This window comes from Paralichthys olivaceus, chromosome 24 (genome assembly GCF_024713975.1).
Source record: "Paralichthys olivaceus isolate ysfri-2021 chromosome 24, ASM2471397v2, whole genome shotgun sequence".
NCBI lineage: Eukaryota > Metazoa > Chordata > Actinopteri > Pleuronectiformes > Paralichthyidae > Paralichthys > Paralichthys olivaceus.
The window spans coordinates 7,234,692-7,255,325 of record NC_091116.1 but is presented as its reverse complement, the minus strand read 5'-3'; the positions used below and the strand labels follow the sequence as shown (position 1 = coordinate 7,255,325).

The window sequence follows — 20,634 nt, the reverse complement described above, 5'->3', positions numbered from 1 at the left end:
TGTGCATGTGGCCAAAAGTATTCAGACACCCCATTCTATAATCGTATATGCAATTTTGACTTGCAGGTTGCAGTTTCCTCTTGAAGGGAAATTACACCACACAATCATATTTTAGACAAGAGTGCAAACTGATATCAGAAGAGTGGAGGTCGCTACAGCTGCAGGTTAATGCTCATGTTTCCACAATCACATATAACTGCAACGTTCAGGTGTCTGTATATTTTTGGCCATAATTTGTATGACCAACGGCATGCTGCATTATGTATTCTACTAACATACAGTCTGTGGTAAAAACTGTATGAGCCATAACACCTAGTTTAACAATATCATCAGTATATAATTACAGAATAGTATCTGTATCTTTATTAATTAAAATTTACTTGTAATATTATATTTGTGGACTTATTTTTCAGTTTTCTACAATTTCTAAAATATTACAACCATCTCAGGAAACAACAAGTTCCTTCATTGTTTAGTTAATCTAAATCTAATATTTATTGTGTCATGTACACTGTGGCTTTAGATCAATTTAAGGAGACCGTTATGTTTCCTAAATGTCATCTAATGTCACAGGGAAACTCCTCACACACTTACCCGCTCTTTGAGGGGACATGTGAGGTGCAGGTCACATGATCTAAGTAGTCTCCCCATCATCTTCTGGTTTCTACAGATGTGTCACCTGTCGGCACAATTACAGTCGTCCACTGTCCCTGCGACCCGGCCTGACTGCACAAGACAAAAAGGCATCCGTCATCACCGGTTGGCTGTGGTGTCATGGTCGCTTGGATGTCTCAGGGCTGACGTGGCTGAGGCCCGGTCCCCTCTCTCCCTGCAGCGAGGAGCAGACAGAGAATATCAGGGCTGGTTAATTATTTACTCAAATATCCAGGTCCCAACGATGCTGATACAACATGTCAGGTTTTTTAGGTGAGTGACACTGAAATCCGCCACGTCCAAACCTGTGAGGAGAACTGGAGGAGCAAGAGTTTAACACGACACAAACTGCTTCCCATTTTAAACAAATTACATCTTTTATATTGAAAACAAATTTTTTCCCCTGTTTAAGTGGCCCTAATACCAATATAAAAACATTATTAAAACTGTGACCTTTTGTTTTGTACTGTACATCAAAAATAGTAAATAGCAGTAAAAATAAATGTTGTAAAGGATGTAAAGAATTCCTGATCTTACTTACATCATAGATCTCCATTGTTGCTCAAAACAAACATAACATTGTTAATATTGATAATTCCTTGCTCGGTTCATTAAGTTAAAAGGCATCTGTGAAGGTTTTGACCACTAGTCGGCTGTGGAGCCGTGTTTTCCGTTCTTATGAGGATGCACATGCCTGGGATCAAACAGGTCAGTGTCGTCCACACATTCATGCAGTTTCCTTCACAGATAGCGGCTGGAATATGCTAAGAAACACAGAACAACAGAAATAAAACAACTGCAAGCTGGTCAACACAAAAATACAACAATGCAGGTTTGAAAACAGTTTGAGTAACTGCAGGTGTCAGTTAAGCTACACACCGCTTGAAAAGCAATAAGGCCATAGGAACGGATATACAGACGATGCAGCCATATAAAAGCCATTTCTCTCATACGGTCACACTGTCAGCAGTATAATTTAGTGGAGTGGATTGAATGCCTCCTGTCTGAGCAACTCAGTCAGCTGAACTCTGTTGGAATGTGATGGAGGAACCAGGTTGGGTTTCATGAGCAGGTGCCGGTCGTTTTTCTCCCTCGTGTTTCTCACACTGTTTCACCACCTGTTCTCATCTCCACTCCTTCCCAGGTTTTTTTTTCTCCCTTCCTTGCTATGGATAAAAAAACCACGGTGTGCATACGTCTACCTCTGAATATTCAGACAACATGTAGCCAGTGGAGGAGATGTAGGAAGTGATCATTTTTACATCTTAAATAAGGATTTAATAGACCAATTTGACAAAAAAGCTAATAAAATGATAATTTCTTTGGTCTTGTATACATAGTTTGCACTATGGCAGTAAAAATCTTCCGAATAAAGAATATGGCCAAGAAGGTCTGGGCTACACCCAGACCTTCTCCGAATGGGGTCTGAGTCCGAGGTCCAATGCGTCATCAGTGCATCTTGGGTGCGTTCACACCTACACTTCCTAATGTTAATGTGCATGTATTGTTGATTCAAACAAAAGCTTGGATAACAGAGAATTAAATTGTAATCCACCGCGAAAAATTGTTTGATTCTCGGGTAAAAATGTTGTGAAATAAGTTTGAATATCATTGATTGCCATTCTCTCGAGGAGAGAAGACATTTCTTCCATTATTTGGAGTAACAAGGTTATTTAAGGATATGATAGAAGAAGATTGAGGGGTGGGACTCAAGGAGGGAAAAGGAAAAAAAAAATTGTGATTGTCAGCGTGTCCGCCAGTGTTCTCCCTCCTTGCTCCGACACACTTTTCCATGTTGCGGATGCGCCGTTGCACTTGTCAATGTATTTGTTCAGGCGACTCGGCCGCGGGTCCCTGTGAGGGCTGTGCACCGCTGCCTCCTCTCTCCCCCATGTATTAAAAAAAAAAGAAGCTATGGCTCTTGCTTGAATGCTCTCTGTGTCCATGCCCAGTGCCCTAATCCAGGGCCTGCTCTTCCTCTAAGCAGGGAGTTAACTTAATCCCTCTCATTTAGGCAGCTGCACTGCCGGGGAACTATGGGAAAAAAAAAAAAAAGTTATAACTCTGTGACAGACACTTTCAGCTGTTGTGACAGTACCTCCCTCATTCAGCTGCCTTAACATGCAACTCTCACTCTTGGCCCGGTATTTTAATGTATCTGTGAATAATGCATGCAGGGCGGTGAGCATGGAAATGGTACAGGGGAGGTATGCATGGCTGGGATGATAGCTGTGTGACTCTGTGAGCAGAACAAGATGTAAAACACTCACTGGCAACTGTGTGATGAGACCAACAGTAAATATGCTGTGAATGTAAATGGTCATTCCCAATGATGTTAGACTCAGTTAAGACATCAGCAGTGATGTCATTGGTTTTTAAGACAAAAGGTCAAAAGGTCGGTAAAGTTTTTCACCACTGGTGATGCTATTGAGCACGTTATTGATGATTTATTGATCAATATATAGTGTGTATCTTTGTGCATAACGAGTGATTCTCATGCTACATGCTAGCAATGCAATTCCACTAACCTACAGCAGGTGGCAGGGATGTGTCAGAAATGTAGCAACACACGTGAAAAAGGCTTCAAATAAGAAAACTGATGGAAAGACATCAGACTGTGTACAAAAACGTAGACCTTGGCTGCAGTAAGTGATGCCAATGCAGAAAGACTGGAACCTGTCGTCTCTCTAATGACTCCACTGGTTTCAAAATAGGTCAGTCCCAATATTTGCCGAAGGAGTTTATGATCTCACCTGAGTCTTCTCCGATAAAGTATGATGTTTATTTTGTAAATTATGGTGCCATTTAGAGTCGAATAGATTATAAAGCAGAGAATGCATTGGGGCATAGACAGCAGAGACATCTTATTATCTCACTATTTTTATACTGGACTATGAGGATCAGTCTTAATTTCACTTGTCTGGGACTCAAAGTAATGACGAGCCTTTAAAAGGTGCCGTTTATCGCCTCACTCCAAAATTAGTGAGAGGCAGAGCTCTCTCCAAAGATCTATCTATTTATCTAATATCATTTATATTTAAGTATTTGCTGATAAAGGACAGTGAAGGTGAGACACTCTGGGTTTTGTTGTGCTTTAAGCTTTACAGGACTCAGAAAGTGTAAACCTACTTCTCCCACTTATGAAACAGCCTCCCACCTCATGCACTTCACTTTCCAAAAACTCTCATTATACTGGCCAGTGCAGGTCAGAAAACACAATTTACAATTTCTGCACACATCTGAGCTGCTTATCCGTGAAATTTCAAAGGCTCACATAACATTTTAAAGGGCATCGTCAGCGCGAGTAACGGCCTCCCCTTTATCCTTCGCCCACATCTGGCACTTCCAGTCCACTGAACTTTTGTAATGGGCCTCGATTACAGCGCAGGACAGATACGGTAATAAGCCCTGGAATCTTGTCAAGAGAGAGGTCAGATCAGAAGAAAATAAATAGGAAATTGCTCCCTGCGAGCCTTCTCACTGTCGCCCTTAGCTTGTTACCTTGAGCACTAAAAAGGTATTTATCTGACTCAGTGTCCGCTGTTTAAACAGGCGTCAGCGCTGCTCTGCAGGGCTTAATTGCATTCACGTCCCAGGAGTTCACTTGTTGAAGTGCAGGTGCAGCGTCCAAGAAAAATAATTGAACAAACAATTATAATGTGTGTTCCCACACTGCAGGTTGGAGACAGAGCAGCTACAGGCTTATGTGCTGTTTAGCTTCCCTCCGGTCCAAAAATATCACCATAGGAGTGTTGAAATGCTCCAAAGATCTATGGTGGGCTTGTGTATATTCTGGCAGCGAGAATCTTGACAGTAAAGTCCCTCCGCCCTGGGAAAGAATCTGCATCATGCGCTGTAAACATGTGAGACATTCACAGCCTCTCTTGGTGTCTTTCTGTCCACAAAAACAAAGGCAGAGTTCTCGTCTGCTGCACCTCGCTCACCGTCGCTGACAGGAAACAAACGCCACCTCAGGACATCAACACGTCCCGGGCTTCACTGCCTCGTCGGTGGAAAAGATCCCGAAGCCAAAACACGCAGAGGAGACCCGAGCAACCCTTCGAGGTGCTCGTCACTCCTCGGAGCTCTTTGTTTTCAGCCCGTCCCATTGTTCCTCAGCCGGGGAAAATGTTTTTCTTAGATGACAAACGCTATGTCTTCACCGTCACTGGATTATTTTCACAGAGCAGCTTCGGTGGGAGAGAGCCGGTGGAAAATGTTGAGCTTTGAGAAAACAGCACAAAGTCACTGATGATTTTAGACAAAATGATGAAAGATTCGGGACATTACTGAAGCAGAATGTTAACATCTAGTCGATTAGAAGTAGACTGAAACTAATTACGCAAAGTCAATGTTCGTAGGATCATCTTATCGATCAATCACGTTAACAAGGTGCAACATCCTCTGCCCTTAACCCAACATCCAAAATACAACTTTTTACATTTTCTGCAACAATTATTAGCCCAGTTTGTGCAGCAAATGTTTCGGTGTGCAAGCTTGAAAAATAAATGTTTTGTAAAGCCAAATCATCTCTATTGCCCCTGGGTTCTGGCTGCAGTACAGTAGGTAATAAACCCTGCCTCCTCCAATTTAGCAGATGGTACAACAAGTTGCTGGATTTTTTATAATGTTGATCAGTGTCAGGTTAATTGTCTCTACACTAAGCTAGAAATCTGCTAAATGGCTGCTAGTTGCAGCCTTATATTTAATGTTTATACTGTATATGCGAGAGGTATCAGTCGTCTCATCTAACTTTATTAGATTTCCTAAAATGTCGAGCTTTTTATCGAAGCAGCACAACTAAAGTATGAGGTTTACGTTACCAGAAGGCCTTGACAGCAGCATTCTAGTTACCAGGTTAATGTTTCCTGAAACATTTTCCTGAAACTCTTCTTTTGTCTCTGCATTTCTCACAAAATCATGCTGGAATTAAACTTTACTTTACTTCTGCCTTTCAGCCTGTTGTAGAAACCTAATTGTAGGCAAGAGAAAGTTAAAACTCACTTTTAAACATTTATGAAGATTCCAGCTCTCTGGAGGCCTTAACTTATGAAACAAACATTTTAGACGCCGCTTTTTTTGTGTGTGTTTTTTTTTCTGCCACATTTCGAGGAAAGAACACCAGGTTATGTGTTTTGGAAGCGAAACCCTTCAGATTAAACTTCAAGTTTGCATTTGCTTGATCAATCCGATTTCCACTCCGTGGGCCTCCCTGAGGGATTCTTCTTCCATGCAGGAGGACTTCAGTGATGGCTGTTGTTTTGCTTTTTCAGCTCTCTGTCTTCCTCTCCTCCTCTCTTCCCCTTTCGTCGTTCTTCCAGAGATGCGTCGTTGTTGGCAGTGCTTATGTAATAACAGATGGAAGCTAGAAATTAACACGTCTTGCCTCTCTCGTTATTCTCCTCTCTCCATTTATTTTTAATGCTGTGAGCACGAGCGTCTCTCTCATTCTCTCTCCCTGTCTTTCGCCGTGTGTGTGTTTTTGAGTGTATGTGTGTGTGACCTCGGCAGGCCAGCAGCACCTGTCAGGAGTGTATCCACCGTGGTTGCGTGCCTAATTAGCACACAAGGAATTTGGTGGCACGAAGCGCGCAGCATCGGTGGGAAGAAAAGAGTGCGGGGTGCAATTAGGATTTGTTGGCATGTACAGAACACACAGTGAAGAATCAAACGAGGAGGAGGAGGAGGAGGAGGAGGAAGAAGAGGAGGAGAGGTTGGGGTGCGTTGGAGTGGGAGTGAAGGTTTGCATGTGTAGCCTGATACTACTCCACAACTATTTTTCTTTTCACTTAAAAACACAAGAGAAGAATGAGAATATCGAAAAAGACAAACCGAAACAATGTCAGATTGTCTACTGGTTTGAATTTTAGTCATGAAATATCAGAGCGTCTCCGGAGATTTCATAAGAAAAAAAAGTGAAAACCAAATAACTGCACATGAGAAACCTTAAGCAAACTAACCACAATCCAATTATTAAGAAATACAATGACTGAAGTTCAGCTGAATCAAATCTGACACTCGTCTAAGTTCAATGTTTTGTGGTGACATGCACTGCTGAAATACGTCTTCTAAACGTTCACTAAATGGGCAAATACAAATTATCAGCAAAAGGTTAAGTATTAAAAGTACTAATTGACAAACAGATGCAGAAATGTCACATGAAGGGAAGGGACCCAAGATTATGAATATACATTTGTATGAGTTTTGTGGAACTTTTAGTAATAGTTTTTAAAGATGTTGTATTTTCAAGAGGCTAAAAGTGAGAGAGAATACTGTCTTGACCAATGCACTGTCAATATTAAGCTGATCATATAGTTTTTGTTTGACATCTTATTCTAAAATTAACCAGTAATTATTGTCAAATGTCACAAAACAGCCCTCTGAAATTAAGTGAGTAAAAGTATCAGGGACAGAACTTGAGCAAATGTACTTAGTTACTTCCAAGCACTTCTTAACTCGTGATTCTGCACATCTACTGCATGTGAGTCATTCAGGTAAATTGAATTAGACGCCACATGACGAAACAATGAGTTAATCTTATATTACTATATTCTCATGAGCTGCAGTAGTTTAACGATTTTTACTCTTAGAGGTTTCATTGGGAAAAAAGCAGCCCAGACAAACTAGTGGCATGTGAAAGGTAATTTATGATAAAATGATTTCATTTAAATTAATTGTATCATTATCAGTTTTCTAAAAGCCCGGCCGTAAATGTTCCACGACTAGGAACTGGTCCAGAGCATCAACTGCCGCACCTTTGCTATTCTTTTTAAAGCCTTGACCTTGTGACCAGGCTGTGGCGACTCTTTATCAGTCTGTCCAAAGATTGGACATGGAAACTGCCCCCCCGACACCTCCGTCATCACAACACAAAGCCAGTTCAAGCTTTTTTGTCTTGTCAACCATCCTCTGAAAACTCGCCGCCTTCACGCCTGAATTGATGTCGACTCGGATCCTTCTATTTAAAAACACTCTTCTCATGTGTCTCTGAAAATGCTTTTCAGTTTCAGACACAAAAGAAAAGTTTAAGAGATTTCTTTTTCTGAATGAAGGAGGAGGAAGGAATAACCAATAAAGAATTTATAGGTGCCATCTTTCAGCTTCAGGCTAATGCCCGATTCCATCGCAGAGGACTTTGATTGGTCATTAGATCGTCATCAGAGTATAAACATCTGAGCGACTACGCAGAGGAAAAAAGCAGAAGGAAAGAAGCTGCTGGAAGCGACTGTGACAAGGTTTAACTTTGTGTCCACCTTATGATTTATTTATCGCCACGACAGCCGTTTTCATGGATAGATTGGGGCGACGGGGGGGCTGCTGTGAGGTTTGAAAGAGTAGAGAGAGCGACGAGGAGCAGACATGACCTCAGTTTGATGAGAGGAAATCAAAAAGATCACAATAGCTCTTGTGCCCACAACAATGGAAGGGAACAAATGGCTCTTTAATATTTCCACGCATACCAAAAGAAAAAACAGTTTTATTCAACGGTGATGAATAAAACAAAAAGAAGCAACAAGAAAGGGCCGCAGCGGCAGAGTCTTTGTGAGGCAGAGAGGAAATATGCGCCATGTCAAAAGCCATCGTCTTTTTATCTAATGGGTGCGGCAGCTGTAATGCATCCATGTGGCCCTCACTTTAATAATTGAACAGACATCGGGGCGGCACCTGCTGGGAGCCCAAATCATCACCACGGCTTTGAACAAACCACTGTGACATTACGGCGTCAGGCATGGCAACGCTGCGCTGAAAAATACAGACAGAGGGGAAGAGGAAGAGGGGGGGAGGAAAAAAAGGATGCATTGGAGGCGGTGAACATGGCCTGAGGCTACAGAGTAATGAGCACATCTCCATGGAGGCTTCCAAAGATTCACCATTTGAAAATTGTTTCTTGTCTTAATAAATCCTAAATGTGTAATTTACTCGTGGAAGAGCAACAACAAAGCAGCCGACGTTCCCCTCTCCGTCTCTTTTCCTCCGTAAAACGATAGAGATCAAACCGACTGAGGCGTGCCGACGTTTCCTCAGGTGTACAAGCAGCACCTTCAGATCTCCTCACCGCCCCTGCCCTCCCTCCCTACCCCCCTCCCGCCCTCCCTCCTCCTCGTCTCCATTCCCCCAAATTGCAAAGTCATTGAAATTCTTGGTCGGCTTTTGCAGGAATTATAAAACCCTCTGAATCAATTACAACATCTATCGGGCAGAAATCTGCGGCCGATGAATATGTATAAAAGTACACACACATCCAGCTAATTAAACAAGGCCGTCAGAAATCACTTCAGACAGGTCGGGCAAATGCACAGCGAGCATACATTAACAGGCAGGAAGTTGAGGCGAAGAGACAGCTGATGCGGGGCCTGAATGCTGAACACATGTATATGTAGATTCTGACGACTCAAAACAAGTTTAGCATTTTTTATCGAGAACATTAAGTTGACATCACTCTGGACGTGCTCTTCATAACTTGTGTTTGATTCTGCTGCTGTTCGTCTTGTTGGCCTTGGTTGACATCGGGCCACAAAAATAACCAAGGTTTACAGTCACTATCAAGCAGCTTTTAATATTCATACTTCCTGCATGTTAAGTGAATTTCAAGCCTTCTCTTACAGAGCGTGAAGAACAGTTTCATCTAACTATACACGGACGACCAGGCGTAAAACTGTGACTGTTTAACACCGTGCAGAGTGTCAAGGCCAAAATGGGAAAGCAAGATATAACTTTGCATAATCTTGACTGTTAGACGTTGGGTTCTGAAGTGTCTTAATCTCTTTCTGTCCATCTTTGGTCTTTGCAGATCTTATACCTTGTATAATAATAGGTAAGCTGTGACTTGTTGGAATTGGAAGAAGTTTGAAGTCCTGTGATTAACTAATCTCACGTAATGACTCCAGCATGAAAAAGGATGACATCATGTTAAAGGATCACACCTTGTTTGGTCTGCTTCTTCTAAATTTTCAGTTTAGTCTGAACCAAGATGCCACGGACCATCGTCCAGACCTCCCACACCGAGAGGTGGTCCCAGTCCGGATCAAACTGAAATATGGTTTGGTTTGTTTGCAGTGCGACCAATGTTCTGGGGAATTGTTCCGACTGTCAGACAAATTGCAAAGAGTTGAGACAGCATTAAACAATGACGAAGAAAAAGAAGCAGCTCGCAGGATTGCTTGCCTTCAACAGGGACGTACCATAATAATTTCACAGTGGCAACTAAATTAACTGGTTCCTTCCCTTTTCTCCATTCAAAAAGAAAAACTACCACCCGCCCAACTGACAGCATGACAACAGACACACGCTCGTCTACAAACCAATGTTAAGTGTGGGTAGACGCAGCTCAGGTAGGTAATGACAACGAGACGTGTGCACAAGTGCATAAAGACCATCGTGCAGAAATGCCTTCTTTGAAATAATTCAATGGGAATTTCTTTTAAACTTTGGCCTATTTTTTAATGCACTTGTTTTCAGTCCTGTTGCTCATTAGTTCAGTTTCACCACAATAACGCACTCACACATGTCTCAGTTCCAAAAACAAAGTTGCAGACTCTCTGCAGGATTAAAGACCAACACTTCCTCTGCACTCTGGTGGCTTGTTTTTATTTTTTTCTTCCCTTTTTTTTTGCCGTGCACTCTGACGACAGCGCTCGGGTTGATCATTAACTTCAATGTTGGCTCCACTGTTTCATGCCTAAGGGTTCCAAAGCACAGAGACTTCTTTAGGTTCCCCCATTAGTAAATTTGTGAAGTGAAAATTAAGCTCACAGCCGTTACAAAAAGACTGACTTTGCCAGCTCTTTAGAAGCACCAAACGCTAAAACTATTGTAAAGTGGCCATGTGCATTTAAACAACAGAAGCAGACCTGCCTCACTAAAAGTCTACTTCACAGTCTGACCTTGTAACCTGTTGTAGAACAAACTCAGCCAAGGTTATTGACTTAAAACTGAGATGACTGCATTAAACTGCACTTTGAAATTTCTTCTCCGTCGTTACTGATCATTTATGTTTAAATGTAGTTGCTGCAGCTCCCAGTGGTCGCTAACAGAAGTTGATTATGAGGCCAACACATGAATCTAAAGTCTGTTAAAGCACCACATGGTGATTTAGACTGATAAAAAAGTATTTTCATATAAGCATGCTGCCTCTTGTACTTTAATCTTATTTTCCTGCAGGATAAAAGCTTCAGCTAAATGCCTGAAAATGTACAAATTTCCTCTGAACAAAATCACGTAGGATAAAGATCATCTCACTTTAATCTCCCCCCTCCCCTCCTCAGCCTCATCTCGGTTTCACTTGACACAAAGTTACCCGAGCGTCTCGACAGTGGAGGAGTTTTATGATTTAAATTCTTTATTTCTGTGTTCTGCTCCACGGCCGGTTGTCCCCGGGCAGTTGCTGTCTCTGCCCATGTCTCCCATCCTGAGATGTGCTGCTCACGGAGCTGAGGGAAGGAAAGGGAAAGGGGGAAGAAGAGCCCAGCCAAGAGGCCCCGGGGCCACGGCCCTCTCTGGACTCCCAACCCCGGGTCACCGAGCACCTCGGGTCAGCCGGTCCTGCACAGCCTCCTTGTGGGGTAATCGCCCCGCTACCGGATTGAGGAGGAGTGGGGAGGAAGGAGGGGGCTCCCCCCGGTGTCTTGTGTAATCAACATTTAGAGAACAGCTGGGAGGAGGAGCAGCAGTGTGTGTTTGTTGTGTGCATGTGTGTTTTCTCACGTTCAGATATATCTGATCTGTCATGTGTGTGTCTTCGTTTGGTGTGTGTGCATGTAAGCGGCTACTATTAACAAGCTCAAATATCAGGTTGTGAACAACATGATTATGTGTGTGTGTGTGTGTGTGTGTGTGTGGTCGGTGTGTATTCCCTGCTGGGCTTCAGTGCTCAGAGCGGGTTCAGTGTCGGGGTCTTTGCCTGCAAATAAAACTCCTCCTCTGGGTGCCAACATGCTCATCTTGGGGTAAAACTGTCAGAGCGAGAAATTTAAAATTTTGAAGGGATATACAAAATACGTGAGACGGACGGAGATATTAACAGTTTCAAAGAGGAAGTGAGAATTGTAATTAATGCAAAATATATCGTAAGATTATTTATATTTGTTTGCTAATCTATTAAAGGAACATACTGGAAAAAGTTTGGCCTCTTTGCCTCCTGATGTCACACCTGTTGTTTTGATTCAGACGTACCTCAACCAAACAAGGTCAGTGTGAAAGGGCTGTTAATCATAGCTTAACTAAAATATATGCTGATTTTCTTTCTTTTATTCAACTCTGGCACCAACACTTCAATGATGTAGAGAGAAAGAAGCCGACATGTTTGGTCTGTGTGAGTTAACAGACCGAACACTGGCAGCAGGTACTCCACTAATGAACGAGCTGCAGTCAAGACGACACAGCTCTTCATTCCTTCACCTCACAGTCAAAAAATGAATTCTCCTACAATTACGAACCGATTGATCTGACCACACAGGCCTGAGATCAGTGGCAAAAGAGCTGGACCCTCCCCGACCAGACCTAACTGAATATTAGGTCCATCTGATGGAAACTGTGGCAAAACATGAACAATAATTGCTGCATTCATTTGACACAGAAAGATGATTTCTTCTTTTTTTAGGTTCTTTCTTTCCCTGAGATAAAAATGAAGGAGCCAATTATCATTTTGCCATATGCATTGTTTGTTTTGGATCTATAAATACTGTAATTGCCTCGGGTAAAGTGCTAATGCAACAGATAACTCGGTGTCGCACAACATTTGAATGGACCATCTGACTAATTACAGTACGATCGAATCAGGCTCCACAGAACCTGTGAAGACCCTAAACCTGGCCTTCCGGTCAGGAAGAGGAGGCAGCCTCATTGCTGCTGCCAGAAATAATAATTTCAACAATTTTCTATAATTTCCAGCATCTAAACAGAGCGAATCAAGTCATGAAACAAAGCGGGGCCCCGCCAAGCTCCGACTCCACCTCCCCCAGAAAAAACGCGCACAAACACATACGCAGAGGCCTACGAGCCTCCGGGAGGAAAGCAGCTAGCATCTAAAAACAGCCTCTGCAGCTGGCGGCCGCGGCGAGAGGCGTGCTTTCAGCACTCGCACCCGCAGTAACAGTTTACTCCTGCTAAATGTATGGAATCAGGCTCCTGCTAAAAACTACAATTACAGGTGATATACAGATTGAAATCATAGGGGCCGCTTTTTTTGTTGAGTAAAATTGTCCTAATGAGCGGTTTGGCGATTCATAGGGTGGAAGGGAGGGAAGGATTGGTGTTGATGTTGGAGGAGACTGTGAAAGTCTTTTCTCTTACAGTGTGTGTGTGTGTGTGTGTGTGTGTGTGTGTGTGTGTTGGGGAGGTGTTGGAGGGGCATAAACAGCTGCACCTGCTGCTGCGGCGCGCAATGCCACAGTTAATGATATCGGATGATATCATTAGGCAAAGTGCTCATAAACAGATGTTGGAGGCGCTGCCTAAACAGTGTCAGCTGAGCCGGTTTGCATTTCTGCGAACATATTATCTATATAGGACATTTAAGTTTGTTATGTTAATAACCCCTCTGTTAGCATGCAGGATGTGACACAGGAAGATTACAGAGATGACGCTGGTGTGTGTGTGTGTGTGTGTGTGTGTGTGTGTTAAACTGCACCTCAGAGGCTTGCTGGAACCTCTGAGGCTGATCAGAGGTGTGAAGCTGACAGGAGATCAGTTTAGAGGAGACTAAACACAGCAGGCTCCACAGAAGACCAACATGCCTGAGCCTAATCCAAGATCCAACTGCATGGTCTCGACCATAAATTAAGACTCAATCATATTTCAACAACAAAATATTAAGTCGGCCTGGAAATTATTTTAGGCCAGAACTGGAGGATTCAAATCCGCCCCTAAAAAAACCTGAGCTGCTCACTTTACAGGTCATTTATAAATGCATAAAAGTTGCTGGGGAATTTTGTAAAATATCGTGTTGTTAAATAAAAATTGCTAAAAATAAAGTTATTCATTGTGTGCTATATTTCAATGTATTAAAAAATAATGCTTTTGAGTAGAAACCTTGCTCACAAGTGCTTAAAGTTTTTATTTAAGAATAAAGATTAATTATAACCTTCACATAAAATTCACAGATCAGTAAAAACTCTACCGTGTCTGAACGTGAGGAACTAAATCAGAGTCAAGTTTTCAGAGAGTGGTCTTACCGTTACAGCAGCGGAGCGGTGGGACCTCAGGTAGGATGGATCCCCCAGTATCAGTGGACAGTGATGAACCCGAACCTCAGCTCTGTAATAACAGGATAATATGAACATAAAGCTTCAGGACAAACTATGTATTTGAACAGAAAATGGCTCAGTAAGAGTAAAGAAAACTGCAAAAAAGCATTAAACAAGTGTAACATGGGCCTCACCACTGGTAAGAGCCTCCATTTTAACTTTTTTTCTTCTTTTGTTTAATTTAGGAGTGCAAAATGCAATGACTTGCTTTGCCGCCACCTAGTGCTTGGAGTGAACCAGAGAGTAAATCAAATCAATGACAGTTTCCTTTGTCAGACAACGATCGTCTGTATGTGCAACACCTGACACCAGATGCATCCTTAAATACCTATTTTATTTGTTCTTAATATTATTATATCACCTACGTAGGACTTTGGTTATGAAGGTACAAGATTCAACAAGTGTCTGAGATTTTTGAAATTGATTAATTTGTCTCCTGTACAGAGCATGTTAATTTATTGATTAATTTATTGTGTCAAATAAAAATCCTCTCTCCATTATTATCATTTCTATCTAAGTTTTGTATTCAAAACTTTATTTATTTCTTCTCGAATAACAACAATAATAATAAAAACAATGACAACATTACTAATAATAATAATATGAATAATACATTTTAAGAAATTCAAGAAGAAAGCAGGACAAATTCTGACAGGCTCACCCCAGCTTGGCGGAGGCGAGCATCACGCCTCACTTTTAAACAGCCCTCATACACGTGTTAACAGATTTATGTAAAAGGTTAACATCCTTGTGTTATTCTGCTCAGGCGCTGCCATTTTACCCCCCCCCCCCCCTCCTCCCCACTTCCCTGGCTGAAAAAAAAGGGGGGAACAGGCGCCCATTTCCCTGCCACCATTATGCTCATTTGTCCTGTCAAGAGAATGACAGGCCGGTTGACTCTTCCCCAGATACGACCATTAGGTAACGCTCTGTCATCTGACAGCGAGGCATTCTGCCGCTCCCTAAAAACCCCCTAATTATTTCCTTCGCCAGAGACAGGCGGCGGCGGGTAGGTAATTTTTAACCTTTCACGTGCACCTGGGGAACCCTCCTCCAGGGAGCCAAGGTGCCTGTGTGGCATTCAGTCATCAAAACATGACCTTTTATGGCCGTTCGGAGAGCAGTTGGCACCGGGTGCCATGCGCCGGCTAATGCTAATGTTGATGACTAATTTATGCATCAGCCGACTGCATCTGCAGCAAGTTTAGAGTAGCAACAATGTGTGATAGAGCAGTGAGATGGGCGAGGAAGGGATGAGGAGGAAGGGGTGTAAGGGGGGGAGGCATCACCGCAGAGCAAACAGAGGTGAAAGGCATTTTGGGGGAATGGGTGGGGCTTTTGAGACACCCGGTAGCCTGGCACAACAGGGAATTGAGGGGGCTAATTATGTTGCAGGGAATACATTCGGCGTGACCAGCGAGCCTTTTAGAATTTGTCGAGTGCAATCTGACTAACGTGGCTGACCTTTACTTTTTTTTTTTTAGCCCAAATTTGTGGGAGACCAGAGAGCATGCAAGATGTGTGCATATTCTAGGACCTAATTGCCTTTTTTCTTGTGAGGCTGCCCAGTACCTACCCCCCGCCACTACAAATGAAAAATATAAATAAAGTGGGATATCAACCAGAGAATCATCATGTGCATTTTTAAAGCAACAGCTCATTTACAGCGGGTTTACAGTCACAGACGTTACTACTCCCTGTGGAAGGAGGTGTTTTCAGTCAGCTCGACTTGTTCAATGACAGAAAATCAGTTGACTGACCTCTGACCCTTGGTGTACTTGCGTTTGAGGTCTTAATAATGTAGGAATAAAAGATTTCTAGTAAAATTACACCTTGTCAGTAGACCAGCCTGTACATCAAGGGTGCGGACATCACAAGGCCATACATTTGCATTTCCTACGTGCGCTGGAAGCAGCTGACCAATCACAAAAGAGTGGGCCAGCTGGCCAATCAGAGCCGACTTGAGGGTGTCTTAAAGAGACAGGAGCTGAAACCTAAAGTTTCAGACAGAGGCTGAAAAGATGCAATAGGTAGTTTAAGGAAAGTGATGTGTGGTCTGAACATAAGAGCATGACACCTTTTCAAGTAATTAAACAAATTAGAATTATCAACCTGAACATGTCGCCTTTAAGATGATAAACTGAGGCAAGAGTGACCTTTAAGATCAAGTCAAGCAATAAAGTTTTTTAAATCATTGTGGATATTAGGTTAAAGGCTGTGAGTTGTTTATATATAAATCCAGCAGAAGCTTTGCAAATTCAGCAATTCTGAAATATATATTCCCTCATTATTTCCCATAACGCATTATGAAAATTAGTGTACAACCGATGTCACATCACTATGAGGTGGAAGTATCAGCTGCTCTACTGACAAGGGTGTTTCAGGAGCTTCAGTGTTTTCTGTCGGGGAGAGGAGCTCCCTTTACTGCAGACTCTGGGCTTTTTAACTTTGGAGAACTTCTAAATTCATTAAATAATCTGTATAACACACTAGAGATGAGAAAGACTAAAACAAGTCTCCCTCAAACCTTTCCAAAAGCTGCAACATTAGAAACTTATCTAATGATGTCTTCTTTCCGGGGTGAGATGTTGGTTGTACCTGCTCATTATAATCACTGGTCAAAAACATCATGGGCCTGCAAGAGCGGCCACTGATCGAGCAGGAGCAGCTGAATGGCCTGAAACAAGAAAAAAACAGAACAGACTGAGACTCACACACAAACATACAGTTGTTCCTCTGAAGCAAAACTTACCCTTTAATTCAATTTGTTCTACTAACAATGATGATTTTGTGGGAAATGTGATTCTTCTGGATTTAAACCAGCATCACGGTAAGAAAAGGTAAATACACCTTTCTCTTTAACCCCCCAGTGAAGAATATGGACAGAGAAGAAATCTCCTGTCAGCCTGTCTAAGAACGATGGGGACCCTAACAGAGACATTTATGTGGGAAGCATAAAATAAGAAAGAAGGCCGGGCCCCAGGGTTTACAGTTAGCTGACATAAATGCTGAATGTTTATAATCTTCCCCAAATTCCTGTGAGTCCATAAATTGTTATTATCGCGAAGTGTTTCATCGAGCAGACAAATCGAGGTGTTTGGGTGAAGATGAGATGAATTTCAAGCACAGAGGAGAATCCAGCTAATCGGATCACGAGTAAGTGATGGTGCTATTCTCCTTGAAAAACATAATTTGTATGAATCAGGCCGTGTGTGCATTTGCAAACATGTCAGGCGTCCTGTGTTCTGTGTGCTTGTATATTCATTGTCAGCCAGAGAGAGAGAGAGAGAGAGAGAGAGAGAGAGAAAAGATGCTGATGAAGTCTTTGTTTAGACAAATCAGGAAATTACTTATTCCGCCTGGAAAGTGTGATTTTTTATTTTTCTCCCCCTTCTCTCCCCCTTGCTGTTGTATTTCTCAAGTTCTGTAGAAAGGTCATCACAAAGTGTTTCCCTCGGAGCAACACAGTGCAATAAAACACAAGTAAACACAAAGCAAGACGGATTCAAGCCTCTGTACGTTCACGCAGCCATTAGTGATTTATACTCTGCTGCTAATCCCTTGCTCAGGCCGCCCTGCTGCCATTAAGCTTCGAAATTACATGTTCTATCACGAGCAGCCGCTCTCACCTGAGTATTGGATTACTGAAATAAAATATGAATAATTAATACTGAGAAATAGGTTCCTGGCAACAGGAATGGCTGCAATTTAATAATGAGCATTATGTTTCTTGTGTTTTTCCCCTCCTTTTTCTGTTTCTCCACCTCCTCCGGTGTCGTTTGATCTTCTCGGGTATCTCTACCAGGGGAGTCGGTGCATCCTCTCCCTTCTTCTTCGTTGGTTCTTCCTCTGGTGGGTTGACTCGCCTGGCCGCTGGGGTGAGAGACCTGCCTTCCCCCTGTGTTCTTTATCCTACCTCCTCCTCCACTTCTTCTTCTTCATTGTGTTTTTTCTTTTTTTGTTAATAAGCTGCCGTTAAATAAATTAGAAAATACCCACCCAGGGGTGATCAGACGGCCACAAACCCTTGTCATCTGTCTTCTGGTGCTGCCAGGCAAAATAGAGCAAGTGAGGGAAGGAGAAGAAGAGAGGAGGACAGCCAGGATTTCTTCTTCTTCATCTTCCTTTCCTTCCCTGGCTTGGTATTCTGTCAGAGGTGAGAGGGAGAGAGAGAGAAGAAGAACAGGCTCGTTTCTACGGTGCCAGACAACCGAAGGCGATCCGCCATTTGCTAAAAAAAAAACATGCATACGTCCATATTTATTTAATGCGGCGAGAGAATATATAAGTAGGAGAGGAAGGAAGGGAAGCAGACACACAGATAGAGAGGAGGAAAAAAACTTTGCTACATATGGAGTGCTTCTTACAACTAATCAGCAGACTGTTGGTGATTGGGGCCGCGGGCGCCAGGTTGGCTCGAGCCAGAGTTAGCACAGTGCCCAGGTCTTTGCTGCAGGCTGCACAGGTTGGCCTCAACTCTGCTGGGGAGCAGATGGCGAGCCAAAGCTTGTAGTCACACTTACCTTCCCCACTAAATCCCTAATCCCTCCGTGGACGCTCCTCCAAGGCAGGTTTTTGGAGGCAGAAATAGGGGTTACAATCTGGACCGGCGCGGCGCCTGCCAAAACACTCACAACACAGAAATGCAAATTAACTTATTTGTGTTGTCCGCCGGCCAAGGCACCGCTTCTTTGGCGAGTAATTAAGATACCTTGAAAAATATTTGTAAAAGATCAATAATTTCAAATGGACAAAAAAAGCAAACAATGCAGACAAAGAGAGAGCATGGGAGAATACGCGAGGGGTGTGGACGCTGCGTTACATGCGTTTTATTTTCTGGTTTTAACACCCACCCCTCCTCTCCATCTGCACACCAATTCCACCTACAGACACGAAAAACTAGTCCCTCAGGTGTTGGCGGCGACAACCTCAGGTCTGCTAACTCCGCCTTTACAGCCACAGAACCAGACTGGAAACTGGATGCTGAGCACAAAAAGCATTTCAGTTGAATGTCCCTTTAGAGCGAGCAGCTTTAGGTCATAGAAAAGACAGAAATGGAAGAAGAAGAAGAAAAAAGAAAAAACACAAGCGCCCCCTGAATCAGTAACTGTTAGAGGAGGCGTAGGAGCCTCTGTGACACCTTTCAGCTGTGCTTGTTGGCTAGTGCTTAAGCTACGATCTACACACACACACACACACACACTGTTATTAGCCTGGTGTCAGCAGCACTAAATGGGCTGCAGATGTTAATGCACTGTTTTAGATACAGTGGCAGGAAAAAGAGGCAGAGACGAACCCATTCAGAGGCAGAATAACTAAATACAGAGAGAGAAACACATTCATTAGTGCAGAACACACTGCGGATATTAACTCAGAGGTAATGCATTATAAACAGTGCTGTTTAAACAAAGTGGGCATGTTTAAAATCTTTAAAATAACAGACAACGTCTAGGTTTTTACTTGTTTTAACTCTTGTATCATCTTGTAGTGTATTAGCTCAAGATTCCTTCTTTAGAAGCTTGTGGAGGTTTTTTGGAGCTGAAGACATTTTTTTGTGTGACCGCTTCTCAACTTCGCAATTTTTTAAAATAATAAATATAACATGCCTTTAGAGTAGTCCATGTCATTGCCTTTATTGCTATTATCTCAAAGGTCTCCTATAACCTGATTTGATTTGTTTACCTTGTAATCTATCAAAGGCATCCATCCTCATACAGTTTCTGTATGTGAAAATGGTCATAATATCTTAAAGGTACAGTGTGTACAATTTTGTGATATCTAGTGTTGAAGTTACATGTTGCAGCTGAACACCCCTCACCTCACCCTCTCCTTCCAAACATGAAGATGAACCTGTGTTAGCCTTTCATTGTCATAAAAACCTCACCTGAATCTTACACACTGGACCTTTAAAATATAATTATACCAATAGTTTCACTAATATTCTCTCTGTAGTAAAAGGTGTAAATTATGTGCATGTCAGTTTTTTTTTAATTGTTTCCTTTTGTGTAATTTTATTGTCTATTCTTTATTTCTGAACTTACACAACTTGCTCCCTTGTTGACCTATTTTTAATTGTCTGTTGGTTAACAAGGGAATTTTCCTGACGTGGGATCAAAAGTTTTTTCATATTTATATATCATACTTACTGTGTCATATTATATCATACTTTACAGTGTTATATTGTATCATACATAAACATATATCATATCATACTGTACCGTATCGCTCTGAGTAGTGTTGTACCTTATCGTACTGTACTCTATAAATTCTTCATGCAGAAACCATCCCAAAATAACAACAACAACAGATTAGCGAGCAAAAAACAATCTAGCACATGTGCAGGCCAACATTGTTGGATATGGTTCAACTGCTTTACTGTTGGAAAAACAGACAGCTGGAACCTACACTGAGGAAAAAAAGAGGTATATATTTACAGATATAATATTAAAATATGTTTAATTTATATACAAGGCCCATAGAGGTAGACTTATAGATTTATTCACATGCAAAAGTTAAAAGGGTTTATCCAAAACATGATTGACTGTAAATATGTGTGTTAGTTTGGGATGATAAGCTCCATCTCTGTTTCATTTGTAAATTATTTTATTTTATTCTGTAGCGGGGACTGTGCTGCATTTTCAAAACCTGGGGAAGCATGATTAATCTATTCCCAGTCATAACTTTCCCTCCCTGATATGGAACTGTGCTGCTGTCACTCGCCCCTCCAGCAGTCAGC

At 42.2% G+C, this 20,634-nt stretch overlaps 1 long non-coding RNA gene across 18 annotated transcripts in view; it reads right to left on the bottom strand.

Moving 5' to 3' along the window:
• Positions 1-20,634, bottom strand: part of LOC109639012 (uncharacterized) — a 213,311-nt gene that overhangs the window by 24,409 nt on the left and 168,268 nt on the right. For 5 of the 18 annotated variants that reach the window (XR_011240440.1, XR_011240443.1, XR_011240427.1 and 2 more), the window contains 4 exons: positions 17,898-18,527; positions 16,497-16,575; positions 13,827-13,908; positions 595-829 (listed from right to left, as the gene is read on the bottom strand). This is a non-coding gene — a long non-coding RNA (uncharacterized lncRNA). Of the gene's footprint in view, positions 1-594; positions 830-1,195; positions 1,321-1,344; positions 1,419-13,826; positions 13,909-14,032; positions 14,124-16,425; positions 16,576-17,897; positions 18,528-20,634 lie in introns of those variants that run through there. The other 13 variants (XR_011240432.1, XR_011240430.1, XR_011240442.1 and 10 more) reach the window with 12 other exon arrangements.